Here is a 13,027-nt window from a genome sequence, read left to right as displayed (position 1 = left end):
AGAACAGTAAGTAGATAGGTGGAAGTTTATTGCTAGATCCCAGGAGGAATGAAAAGCTAAAAGGATGAGAGAGAAGAGCTAGATATGGAGGACAGGGAACATAAAGCTGTGTAACATATGGATAACTCATTTTCTGAAGCATAAAACAAAAACTAGAAATTGCTGGCAAAACAATAATCAGAGAGATGCTGGAGAAAACTTCTGCACTAAAAAATACTTGTGTGTGCAAACTGCTATATTCTAGGAAGAAAAATACTCGATGTAAAAAGACTTACAAATCTCAGTCTAGCAATATTTTTTAATATTAAAGATAAAAAATTAATCTTGTAAATATCCAGGCAGAGAAAATAAGCTTCCAGAAGAATAGTTCAGTTTGTTAAGACTGTAAAGAATTAGTAGCACCCATGGCTATTTAAGGAAAAAAAAATTATAAGAGTTTCAGCCTAGGTACATTTAATAGGAATTTGCTGAAAATGATAAAACAGCAACTCTGCTAATAAACATAGGCATTCTCTTTTATATCTTTTTTTAAAAAATGTCTTATCTCACCTCTCTGTCATCTTTTTCCCTTGTTCCCTTCTTTATCTCCCTCATCTCTCCACCCCTTTCTTTCACCCCCTCTATTTCAAATTCTTCTAGAATATTGTTAGAAAACAATGAGAAATGTGTTACAAAGATATATGTACAAGTGTATTCATCATTTTGCTGTTTATAATTACTAAAATATGAAAATAACTCAAGTAGTCAACAATATAGGATTGATTAAATGATGTTGTGTTAATACAAGGGAATGTTACAAAGTACTATGTAGTGATGTGCTTGAAATATACTTACTGAAATGGGAAGATGAATGATTGGAAAAAGCAGATTATATAGTACTTTTCTTAGAACAAATATGTGTAGGTATACAGGGAAAAGGTGTTGCAAATACAAGGAAATTTTGACAAATATAATCATACCAAGTAACACGTTTTACTGTCTTGTGGTAGAACTACTATAAAATATTCATGGTGTGGTTAGAAGTATGTCATTGGGCCAGGTGCGTTGGCTCACGCCTGTAATCCCAGCACTTTGGGAGGCTGAGGTGGGTGGATCACCTGAAGTCAGGAGTTTGAGACCAGCCTGGCCAACGTGGTGAAACCCCATCTATAGTAAAAATCCAAAAAATTAGCCAAGCTGTGGTGGCAGGTGCCTGTAATCCCAGCTACTTGGGTGGCTGAGGCAGGATGATAGCTTGAACCTGGGAGGTGAAGGTTGCAGTGAGCCAAGATCGCACCATTGCACTCCAGCCTGGGCAACAGCGAAACTCTGTCTCAAAAAAAAAAAAAAAAAAAAAAGACGTACGTCATCGAGGAGTCTGTATACTTCTGAAGAACTTCTACAAATGCAAAAATATTACCTATTTATCTTCTTTCTCAAGCATGTGGTATTTAAATATAGAGTAAGAGGAAAAAGAAAACATACACACAAGTATAAGTAGTGGGCTTATTGAAGTAGAAAAATAAAATCAAGGAAGAAGGTTGCTGACATCAAATATAGATAATTGAATAATAGTCATATTTATTTACGAGCAAGTCAACCTCATAGTGAACACAGGGATAATTTAAATGTTTTTGATATTGCTTGGAGTATGCCTAACTAGGGTATTAGATATTGATTGTACTTTGGGCTTTATTACCCATTAGCTTGTAATAATAGGAAGGAAATTGTTTTGTTCTTCAAGTCAAGACCTTTCTCACTTTGATTTCTCAAAATGAAAGAATAACTGGCCTCACATAGGATTTTGACTAGGAAATATTTATACAGTAAATCCTGACTTAATGTCATTGATATAGGTTCTTGGAAACTGACTTTAAGTGAAATGACATACAGCAGGTCCTTGAATAACGTTGGTTAGTTAAACATCATGTCATTATAAGGTTGATTAGAAAAAATTGATTTTGTTATACATAATTTTGCTTAAAATCACAGTTTCCAAGAACAACAATGTTAAGTGAGGACTTACTGTAATTTATGTCTTTGGTAATCTTAAGTATTATATAAGAAATAAAAAGTATTTTTGAGAGAACCTAATTGGTTGCTGTTATTTTCTAAAACACAAGCCTTAGCCTCATCACAAAAAAGAAACCTAAGTTAAGAAAGGTGTGTAAGGTTTCAGATCTCATTTTCATGTATGTATCCATTTAGGCCTTCTCAACACATCCAGAAAAGGTATGGAAAGCTAATTCAAGAGTATAGGTTGTTTTAATGTTTGTAGAAAGCCCGGTGTTAACCAGTATAGATTTACTCTTGCAGATACTTCGGTTTACATCCTTTCTAGAGATGGATACCAAGTTCTTTTCAATTATATGGAAACTGCCATTTATCAATTATTTTCCTGTATTTCATATTTGAGTCACAAAACAGTACTGTGAGTCATAGATGTTCTTTTTCTTTTATTTCTTTTTTTATTTTTTGAGATGGAGTTTCACTCTGTCAACCAGGCTAGAGTGCAGTGGCACAATCTCAGCTCACTGCACCCTCCATCTCCAGGTTCAGGTGATTCTCCTACCTCAGCCTCCTAAGTAGCTGTGACTACATGTGCATGCCACCATGCCTGGCCAATTTTTATATTTTTAGTAGAGAAGGGGTTTTACCATGTTGGCCAAGCTGGTCTTGAACTCCTGACCTCAAGTGATCTGCCCGCCTCGGCCTGTAATCCCACCACTTTGGGATTCCAAAGTGGTGGGATTACAGGCATGAGCCACTGCGCCCAGCCTTTTTCTCATATTTCATATTCATAAGTGCTTTCCTGAAATTAGCTAAAATTTGTGCTTATTCCATTATAACTTGATTAAAACTTTTTTAGTCCTGAGTAGATGCACTTCTGTCTTCCTTCCCTTCTTTGCCCATTGGGAAATTTCTCAAAAGTCTTCCTTCATAATAATTCAATATTTATTTATGTTTGTTACTAGTATTTATTTGCAGATAACCTTTGGGAATATTAGACATGTTAGTTATTCATATGTTGGTACTGTCCTTAGATTTTTGGAGAGTGCTTTCTTGCCTTCAACATCTAGCTGAGTTTTGTCCCACTGAGAGAATGGGAAACTTCACTGAAATGATGGGAGAGAATGGATTAATTTTGGAATATGGGGCATTACGGGACATGGTAGGACTGGGACAGGCCTGATAGAGGCTCCTTTATGTAATGTAAGCATAGCATGAGGGTGTAAGGAGACAATAGATAGGAAGGTGCAGACTGGTGAGATGAGAAAGTATTAAAAACAACCTTTGAAGTGATGAGATGAGAAAGCATTAAAAACAACCTTTGCTTTGCCCTTAGGAATAATGTGTATTATTTAAAAGGTGTAAGCACTCATTATAATTTGTTGATGATAGTTTAAGTATATGGGGTATGCCCATTAGCCATTTTCTGTTAAAAAAAAAATGGATTTTTCAGCCTGGTGTGGTGGCTCACGCCTGAAATCCCAGTACTTTGGGAGGCTGAGGTGGGTGGATCACCTGAGGTCAGGAGTTCAAGACCAGCCTGACCATCATGGAGAAACCCCGTGTCTACTAAAAATACAAAATTAGCCGGGCATGGTGGTGCATACCTATAATCCCAGCTGCTCGGGAGGCTGAGGCAGGAAAATTGCTTGAACGCAGGAGGCGGAGGTTGCAGTGAGCCAAGATAGCACCGTTGCATTCCAGCCTGGGCAATAAGAGTGAAACTCTGTCTCAAAAAAATAAAAATAAAAAAGTGGATTTTTTTCTCTGTGGCTCTTTGGGTTAACCTAATGTTTTGTATTTTAAATTATGTTACTGTGAACTCCAGTTTTCCCATGGGATTAAAAGCTAATATAAATACTTTTTAGTCTTCACTATTTTATTTAACAAACATTTATTGAACATCTTAAGTGTGTCTTAAAATTGTATTAGGCACTAGGGAAACTAGGGAACACATATGTGGTTCCTACCTTCAACAGCTTGTAATCTCTTGGGGGAAGGCAGATTTGCAGTAAATAGATGTTAGAATTGATAAATAGGCGCTATGGTAGACATATATGAAATTGATGGAAACCCAAAGGAAGAATAATTGATAAGTTCGTTTCAGGAGTACTAGGGTGGGGTCATGGGTCAGGAACAGCTTTATAGAGGAATCACTCTGGACTTCAGGCTTGGAAGATCACTAGATGAGTTTGCCATAGAATTATAGGAACATGCTGTGGCAGAACTAATTGCATGAGCATAGAGAGGTATAAGGAAGCATGTCTGCACTTAGGGAACTGCAGGGAGTTCAGTATGACTGTGGGAATACAGTTTGGCAAAGAAAGCAAGGATGAGATCATTGAAGACCTTTTTTTGTTTTGTTTTGTTTTCTTTGAGACAGAGTCTCACTCAGTTGCCAAGCTAGAGTGCAGTGGCGCGATCCCGCCTCACTGCAAACTCTGCCTCCCATGTTCAAGCGCCCCACCTTCTATTGTAGACAGTAGAATGCCAAGCAAAGGAGCGAAATTGTTGTTGCATTTCAGAGAAATCATTCTACTCTGATTGGCATATTGAAAAGTAGGTTGTGGCTGGGTGCGGTGGCTCACGCCTGTAATCCCAACACTTTGGGAGGCCGAGGCGGGCGGATCACAAGGTCAGGAGATTGAGACCATCCTGGCTAACATGGTGAAACCCCGTCTCTAGTAAAAATACAAAAAAATCAGCCAGGCATAGTGGCAGGTGCCTGTAGTCCCAGCTACTTGGGAGGCTGAGGCAGGAGAATGGCATGAACTCAAGGGGCGGAGCTTGCAGTAAGCGGTGATGGCACCACTGCACTTCAGCCTGGGCAACAGAGCAAGACTCTGTCTCAAAAAAAAAGTAGATTTCTGGGATTCAGAACTGCAGGCAGTGAGACTGTTAATAAACTGTTGCCTTAGCACAGGTTTGAAGAAGTAAGGGTTTGAACCTGAGGCACTGAATATGGAAAGCTTAGATCTCAGTAAATTAACAGGACTTCATAAATGTTTGGGTGTGAGGAATGAGAGAAAGGAAGGCATTTAGGATGATTCTGAGGTTTCTAATGACATGATTTTGAGAAGTTGGATCTGTTCACCAAAAATGGCAGTATGAGAAAATAAGCACATTCGACATAAATGGGTTGAGGAAAAATGGACTTATGGTTATATTGAGTTTGAGTGCATATGGGACACCAGAGTAAAGATGTTTGGTTGATAGTAGTTTATAACATGAAACAAGCCTAGGGGAGAGATCTGAGTTGTAGATCAACTTTTAAGTTATCAGGTTAAGTTTAAGGTTTAGGTGTTACCAACATATGTTACCCAGTTAGGTCTTTTGGAGAAAAAGAGATGTATATTAAGTTACCTGGTAAATTTACTCTCTCATTTATTGCTTTGTTGTTGTTGTTGTTGTTGTTGAGATGGAGTCTTGCTGTGTCACTCAGGCTGGAGTGCAGTGGCGCAATGTCTGCTCACTGCAACCTCCACCTCCTGGATTCAAGCAATTCTCCTGCCTCAGCCTCCCGAGTAGCTGGGATTACAGGCTTCTGCCACCATGCCTGGCTAATTTTTGTATTTTTAGTAGAGACGGGGTTTCACTATGTTGGCCAGGCTGGTCTCAAACTCTTGACCTCAGGTTATCCACCCCCTCTCAAAGTAATCTGGGATTACAGGCGTGAGCCACCATGCCTGGCATTTATTGCTTTCTTTGGAAAACATTTAAGTATATATTTGTTCCCGATTTTATTCTAAGCCTGATGAATGTAAAGATGTGGTATAAAATGTGGTCTTTGCTGTTAAGGAGCAGATTGAAGGAGATAAATACATAAAATAATTTCAATATGCTAAGGTAAGTAGTGATAGTAATAACTGGAGGAAGCTATGGGAATAGAGAAGTGTAATTATCTTAGCCTAGAAGTGCAGGAGAAGACTTTTTGGTAAAGACAGGCTTTTGTTTTTGTTTTTAAGAGACGGTCTCACTTTGTTGCCCAGGCTAGAGAGCAGCAGTGCAGTCATAACTTACAGCATCCTCGAACTCCTGGGCTGAAGTGATTCTGCTACCTTAGCCTGCCTCTCTAGTAGCTAGGACTATAGTCACATGCCATCATGCCTGGCTAATTTTTTCTTTAACTTTTTGTAGCGATGGGGTCTCTCTATATTGCCCAGGCTGATCTTGAACTCCTGGCCTCAAACAACCATCCCCACTGGGCCTCCCAAAGTGTTGGGATTATAGGCATGAGCCAACATGCCTGGCTGATAACAGCTATTTATTCTAGAAGGATGAATGGATTTTAGCCAGGAAAAGATGGGTGGAAAAAGTATTCTGGGGAAGAAGGAGCATCATTAGCTAAGGCATGAATAGCCGAATAAACCCAAAGTGTGAGAGAGTTACCTAGAAGGTTGGCATTTTAAGAGACTTAAGTGTACAGCAGGAATGGTAGGAGATGAGGCTCATGGAAAGTGTTATAGGTAAGGATGGTTGGAAAACCACTGAAAGGGGTTTTAGTTGGGAGTGACAGAGAACATATGACTGAGGCAACCTTGAAAGGTACCTGTTGGACATAGTGGTGGTGGGATGGAATTCAGGCAGAGGACACCATTTGAGCAAAAGCCTAGAGGTATGAAATGGCAGATCTTTACAGGGGGTTTACAATGTTCCTTTACAATTGGAGTGTGGAATGCAAGGAAGGGCGTGCAGAGAGATGAGAGTGGTAGGCAGGAGCCAAATCATGGAGGCTTTTGTGTGCCATGCTGAAGAGCTTGAGCTTTATCTTGTCATGATCACTCTGGCACTATGTGGAAGATGGATGAGAGCCAGTAGGCCTGATGAGAGATGAAGCCCTGACCTAAAGTTAAAGTGGCAGAAAGGATGGAGAAATTAAAATTAAGGCATTAAAACAGAAGTTCTCGGCCGGGTGTGGTGGCTCATGCCTGTAATCCCAGCACTTTGGGAGGCCGAGGTGGGTGGATCACGAAGTCAGGAGATCGAGACCATCTTGGCTAACACGGTGAAACCCCGTCTCTATTAAAAATAAAAAAAATTAGCCGGGCGTGGTGGCGGGTGCCTGTACTCCCAGCTACTCGGGAGGCTGAGGCAGGAGAATAGCGTGAACCCGGGAGGTGGAGCTTTCAGTGAGCCGAGATTGCACCACTGCACTCCAGCCTGGGCGACAGAGCGAGACTCCATCTCAAAAAAAAAAACAAAACAAACAAAAAAACAGAAGTTCTCATCCTTGGCTATACAAATACACCAAGATCACCCGTGGAGCTTCTTAAAAATACAACCAACTACATCACATTACTGGAGATCCTGCTTCACTAAGTTGGAGTATGGATGTAGGCAACCTATTTTGCTTTGTATTTTTGTTTTTTACGTTAGCATACAGTAAATTTGACTTTCTTTTTTACTGTACAATTCCATGAATTTTAATACACATAAAGATTTGTGTAACTTCTATCACAGTTGGGATACAGAATAGTTTTAGCACCCCCAAAACCCCCCCCCCCATACTTATAGTCACACCATTTCTCACATACCTAACCCCTGGCAACCACTGATCTGTTCTCTGTCATTTTAAGAATGTCATAAATGTGGAATGATACAGAATGGAGGCTTTTGAGACTGGCTTCTTTCACTCAGCATGCATTTAGGGTTTATCCAAGTTGTTGTATGTATTAGTAGTCTTGTTTCTTTTTTTGTTTGATTTTTTGTTGAGATGGAATCTCACTCTATTGCCCAGGCTGAAGTGCGGTGGTGCGATCTGCTTATTGCAACCTCTTCCTGGGTTCAAGCAATTCTCCTGCCTCAGCCTCCCGAGTAGCTGGATTACAGGCGCCTGCCACCACGCCTGGCTAATTTTTGTATTTTTAGTAGAGACGGGGTTTCACCATGTTGGCCACGCTGACCTGGCCTCGAGCTCCTGACCTCAGGTAATCCACCTGCCTCAGCCTCCCAAAGTGCTGGGATTACAGGCGTGAGCCACCACGCCTGACTGTTTCTTTTTTACTGCTGAGTGTATGGATGTCGTATAGTTTGTTTAACACTCATTGAAGGGCATTTGAGTTGTTTCCAGTTTTGGCAGTATGGTTAGAGCTGCTATAAATATTCATGTACAGATTTTTACATAAACTTAAGTTTTCATGTTTGTCTAGGGTAGATACCCAGGAGTGGGATTGCTGGGTCGTATGGTAAGTATATGTTTAACTTCATGAGAAACTTACAAACTGTTTTCTAAAGCGGCTGTGCTATTGTGCATTTCTACCAACAGTGTATTTGCATTCTTGTTGCTCCATATCCTTACCGACTCTTGGGAGTGTCAGTATTTTTAAAATTTAACCATGTTAATAGGTGCGTAGCATTAAATCATTATGGTTTTTTATTTGCATTTTCTTAATGGCTAATTATGTTGAGCACCTTTTTTTTTTTTTTTTTTTTTTTTGAGATAGCGTTTTGCTCTTTCACCCAGTCTGGAGTGCAGTGGTGCGATCTCGGCTCACTGCAACCTCCGCCACCCCAGGTTCAAGCGATTCTCTTGCCTCAACCTCCCAAGTAGCTGGGATTATAGGCACCCGCCACACCAGGCCCAGCTAATTTTTGTATTTTTAGTAGAGACGGGGTTTCGCTCTGTTGGCCAGGCTGGTCTCGAAATCCTGACCTCAGGTGATCCACCCGCCTCGGCCTCCCAAAGTGCTAGGATTACAGGTGCGAGCCACTGTGCCCGGTCTGAGCATCTTTTTTTATGTTTATTTGCCATGTGCATATCCTCTTTGGTGAATGTCTAAGTCTTTTGCCCATTAAAAAATTTCGTTGTTTTTTTACTGTTGAGTTTTAAGAGTTTTTAAAGTATATATTCTAGATACAAGTCTTTGCCAGATAAACAATTTGCAAATATTTTCTGTAGCTTACCTTTTATTCTCTTAACATTGTCTTTCACAGAGCAATCATTTTAATCTTGATAAATCCATTTTATTTTTTCTTTTATGTCACATGCTTTTGGTATTTTATCTAAGAACTCTGCCGAATCCAAACTCACAGAGAGTTTCTCCTATGTTTTCCAAAAGTTTGATAGTTTTTTGTTTTACATTTAGATCTGTCATCCATTTAAGTTAATTTTTGTATAAGGTGGGAGTTTTAGGTCAAGAGTTATTTTTTTTTTTTTGCAAATGGGTGTCTAATTCCAACACTATTTGTTGAAAAGATTATCCTTTCTCCATTGAATTGCACTTGTACTTTTGTCAAAAATTAATCATCTATAGTTCTGTGGGTCTGTGTCTGGACTCTATTCCATTGATCTGTGTTTCTGTCTTTAACACTACATTGTTTTGATTATTATAATTTAAAATTCTTAAAATTGGAGATAGGGATTTCTCCCAAGTTATTCTTCTTTATTAGAATTGTTTTGTCTATCCTAGTTACATTGCCTTTCCTAACAAATGTTAGAATCTGTTTATGTGCAGAAAATCCTGCTAGAATTTTGATTGGCAGTGGATTAAATCTGTAGGTAATTTTGGGGAAATCTTTATTGTTTTTATACTTTCAGTCGATGAACATGATATATTTATTGTTTTTTAGTTCTTTGATCTTTTTATCAGCATTTCTTTCAGTATATATTTTATATGTGTTTTGTTAAGTTCATACTTAAGAATTTTATTTTGTGGTGAGCTATTGTGAATATTTTTTTTGTTTTTGTTCCGTTTTGAGACAGGGTCTCGTTCTGTTGCCCAGGCAGTGGCATGAGCCTAGCTCACTGCAGCTATCACCTTGTGAGCTCAAGTGATCCTCCTGCCTTGGCCTCCCAAGTAGCTGGGACTACATGCATGCACCACCCTGCCTAATTTTTAAACTTTTTTGTAGAGATGGCGGTCTCACTGTATTGCTCAAGCTGGTCTTGAATTCCTGGACTCAAGCCATCTTTTTGCCTCAGCTTCCCAAAGTGCTGGGATTACAGGTGAACCATTGCACCTGGCTGTAGATAGTATTTTTTTTTAAATTATGGGTTTCCAGTTGTTCATTGCTAGTATATAGAAATGTGATTGATTTTTGCATGTTGCAACCTTGCTAAATTCATTTATGAGTTCTTAGAGTTTTTTTCTTCTTCAGGATTTCTTGGGATTTTTTACTTAAATAATCATGTAATCTGTGAATAAGAACTGTTGTATTTCTCTCTAACCTATATACCTTTATTTACTTATTTACACTGTCTGGGATGTTCAGTACAAAGTTGAGTAGAAATGATGAGAGGGTTTCCACACCCAACCAGCTCTTGGTTTTGTGTAGCTACTGTTTATCATTCTCCTCTATTGCTAGGTTACTGAGTTTTTAAAATCATGAATGGATGCTGAATTTTGTCAAATGATTTTTCTGTATCAATTGAAATGATCATGTGATTTTTTTCTTCTTTAGCCTATTTTTTTTTTTTTTTTTTTTTTCTTGAGACGGAGTCTGGCTCTGCTGCCTAGGCTGGAGTGCAGTGGCACCATCTCGGCTCACTGCAAGCTGCGGCTCCCGGGTTCACGCCCTTCTCCTGCCTCAGCCTCCCGAGTAGCTGGAACTATAGGCGCCCGCCACCACGCCTGGCTAATTTTTTGTATTTTTAGTAGAGGTGGGGTTTCACCGTGTTAGCCAGGATGGTCTCGATCTCCTGACCTCGTGATCCACCCACCTCAGCCTCCCAAAGTGCTGGGATTACAGGTGTGAGCCACCGCGCCTGGCCTGTTTAGCCTATTTCTATGGTAGATTACAGGGGTTGACTTTTTTTTTTTTTTTTTTTTTTTGAGACAGAGTCTCGCTCTGTCACCCAGGCTGGAGTACAGTGGCACAATCGCAGTTCACTGCAAGCTCTGTTTCCCTGGTTCAAGCAATTCTTGTGCCTCAGCCTCCCAAGTAGCTGGGACTACAGGCAAGTGCCACCGTGCCTGGCTAATTTTTATATTTTTAATAGTTTCACCATGTTGGGCTGGTCTCGAACTCCCGACCTCAGGTGATCCACCTGCTTCAGCCTCCCAAAGTGCTGGGATTACAGGTGTAAGCCACCGCTCCTGACCTTTTTTTTTTTTTTTTTTAAATATTAGTTTTGTGTCTTTAGAATAAACCCCAGTGGGTCATGGTATTTAATTCTTTTTATACCTTGCTGGATTCTAGTTAGTATTTGATGATTTTTGCATCTATATTCATGAGTGATATTTGTCTGCATTTTTCTGTACTGCCTTTGTTCAGTGCAGTTCTGATGCTAACTACATCATAATTTGGTTCTGGAGTTGAGTCGTATTTCACAGGTTAAAGGCATAGTCCTTGGCAAAACTGTTTTCACTTTAGATACCAGCTAATGCTTGAGAGTTTCCAGACCACATGCACTTCTGACCAACTGGCTCCAAATTCAGGGGTTCCTGTTATCTCCTCCGGTTACGTAGAGCAACTCACAGAACTCAGGAAAGTGCTATTTCAGGATTGTGGTTTTGTTATAAAGGATACAAATTAGGATGATTCAAAAGAAGAGAACTATAGGATGAGTTTGGAAGGGCCTCAGACACAAAGCTTTTGTGTCCTCAGAATGCTTTACCCTCCCAGCTCGTTGATGTGTATCACTAACCAGGAAAGCTTACCCAAGCTTTGGGTGTCCAGAGTTTTTGTTGGAGTGTTATTACACAGGAATTATTGAGTGAGTCATTGGTCACATGATTGAATCTGAACTGCAGCCCCCTCCCCTCTTTGGAGGTGGGGCTGAGATCATGTGATTCAAAGCCCAAACTTTACTCACATAGTTGGTCTTTCACTAATCCCTATCCTGAAACTGTCCAAGGGGTTCATCATGAATAATAAAGATGCTCCTGTCAGGAAGTGTCAAGGGTTTAGAGGCTCCCTCCCTGAACCAGGGACAAAGACCAACCAGATTCTTAATTATACAACAGTTCAGGCTGAGGATGGTGGCCCATGCCTGTAATCGCAGCATTTTGGGAGGTCGAGGAGGGCAGATCACTTGAGCCCAGGAGTTCAAGACCAGCCTGAGCAACATGGCAAAACCCTGTCTCTACAAAAAATACAAAAATTAGCTGGGTATGGTGGCACATACCTGTGTCCTAGCTACTTGGGAGGCTGAGGTGGGAGGATCATGGAGCCTGGGGAGGTTTAGGCTGCAGTGAGCTGTGATTGCGCCACTGCACTCCAGCCTGGGCAACAGAGTGGACCCCGTCTCAGAAAAAAAAAAAAAAAATTATACAACAGTCCAGTTTTGTTATCAAGATAATATTGGCCTCTTGAAAGCAACTGAGATGTGTTTTATCCCCTAATATTTTCTAGAGGAGATTGTACAGGATTGTTATAAATTCTTTTATAAACGTGGTAGAATTCTCAGGTGAAACCATCTGGTCCAAGATATTTCATTTGTGGTAGTTTTTAAACTGCGAATTCAATGTCTTTAATAGTTATAGGACTATTCAGATGATCTATTTCATATTGGAAGAATTGTGGTAGCTTGTGCTTCTTGAGGAATTGGTCTATTCATCTCAGTTCTCAGGTCTTTGTATGTAGAATTGTTTGCACCTAGTCCCTCTTAATGTCTGCGGTGTTTGTAGTGATACCCTGCTTTATTTTTTCCTTTCTCTTGTTGGAGTTTCAATTTTATTGATCTTATCAAACTATCAGCTTTTTAAATTGATTTTTCCTATTTTTCTATTTTCAGTTTTGTTGATTTCTGCTCTTGTATTTATTATTTTTCCTTTTTTTTCTGCTTGCTTTGGGTTTATTCTGTGCTGCTTTTCCTAGTTTCTTAAGGTGGGAGCTTAGATTTGGGACTTTTTTCTAATGAAGTATTAAGTGCTGTAAGTCTCCCTTTAAGCTGTATCCCATACAATTTTAGCTGTATCCCATAAAATTTGTTATATTTTTATTTTTATTAAGTTCCATGTATTTTTTAAAAATTTCCCTTAAGACTTCCTCTGACCCATGGATTATTTAGAAGTGTGTTGTTTAATTTCCAAGTGTTTGGAAATATTAGTTTTTCTCCATGATTCCTATTTTTATTTCATTTTGGTAGAGAACACAC

General features: G+C 39.6%; 1 protein-coding gene across 5 annotated transcripts in view; it reads left to right on the top strand.

The window, feature by feature from the left end:
- The window catches only part of ARFGEF1 (ADP ribosylation factor guanine nucleotide exchange factor 1), a 143,884-nt gene that overhangs the window by 15,149 nt on the left and 115,708 nt on the right, over positions 1–13,027 (top strand). The window contains exon 1 of one of the 5 annotated variants that reach the window (XM_063606800.1): positions 8,157–8,174. The exons of the other annotated variants lie outside the window; for them this stretch is intronic. The gene's annotated coding sequence lies outside the window, so the exon portion shown is untranslated. Of the gene's footprint in view, positions 1–8,156; positions 8,175–13,027 lie in introns of those variants that run through there. 5 annotated transcript variants of the gene reach the window in all.

The sequence above is a fragment of the Pan paniscus genome, chromosome 7, assembly GCF_029289425.2.
Source record: "Pan paniscus chromosome 7, NHGRI_mPanPan1-v2.0_pri, whole genome shotgun sequence".
Taxonomy (NCBI): domain Eukaryota; kingdom Metazoa; phylum Chordata; class Mammalia; order Primates; family Hominidae; genus Pan; species Pan paniscus.
Note: the sequence above shows the minus strand (reverse complement) of the source record. Positions and strands in the feature narration are given on the sequence as shown.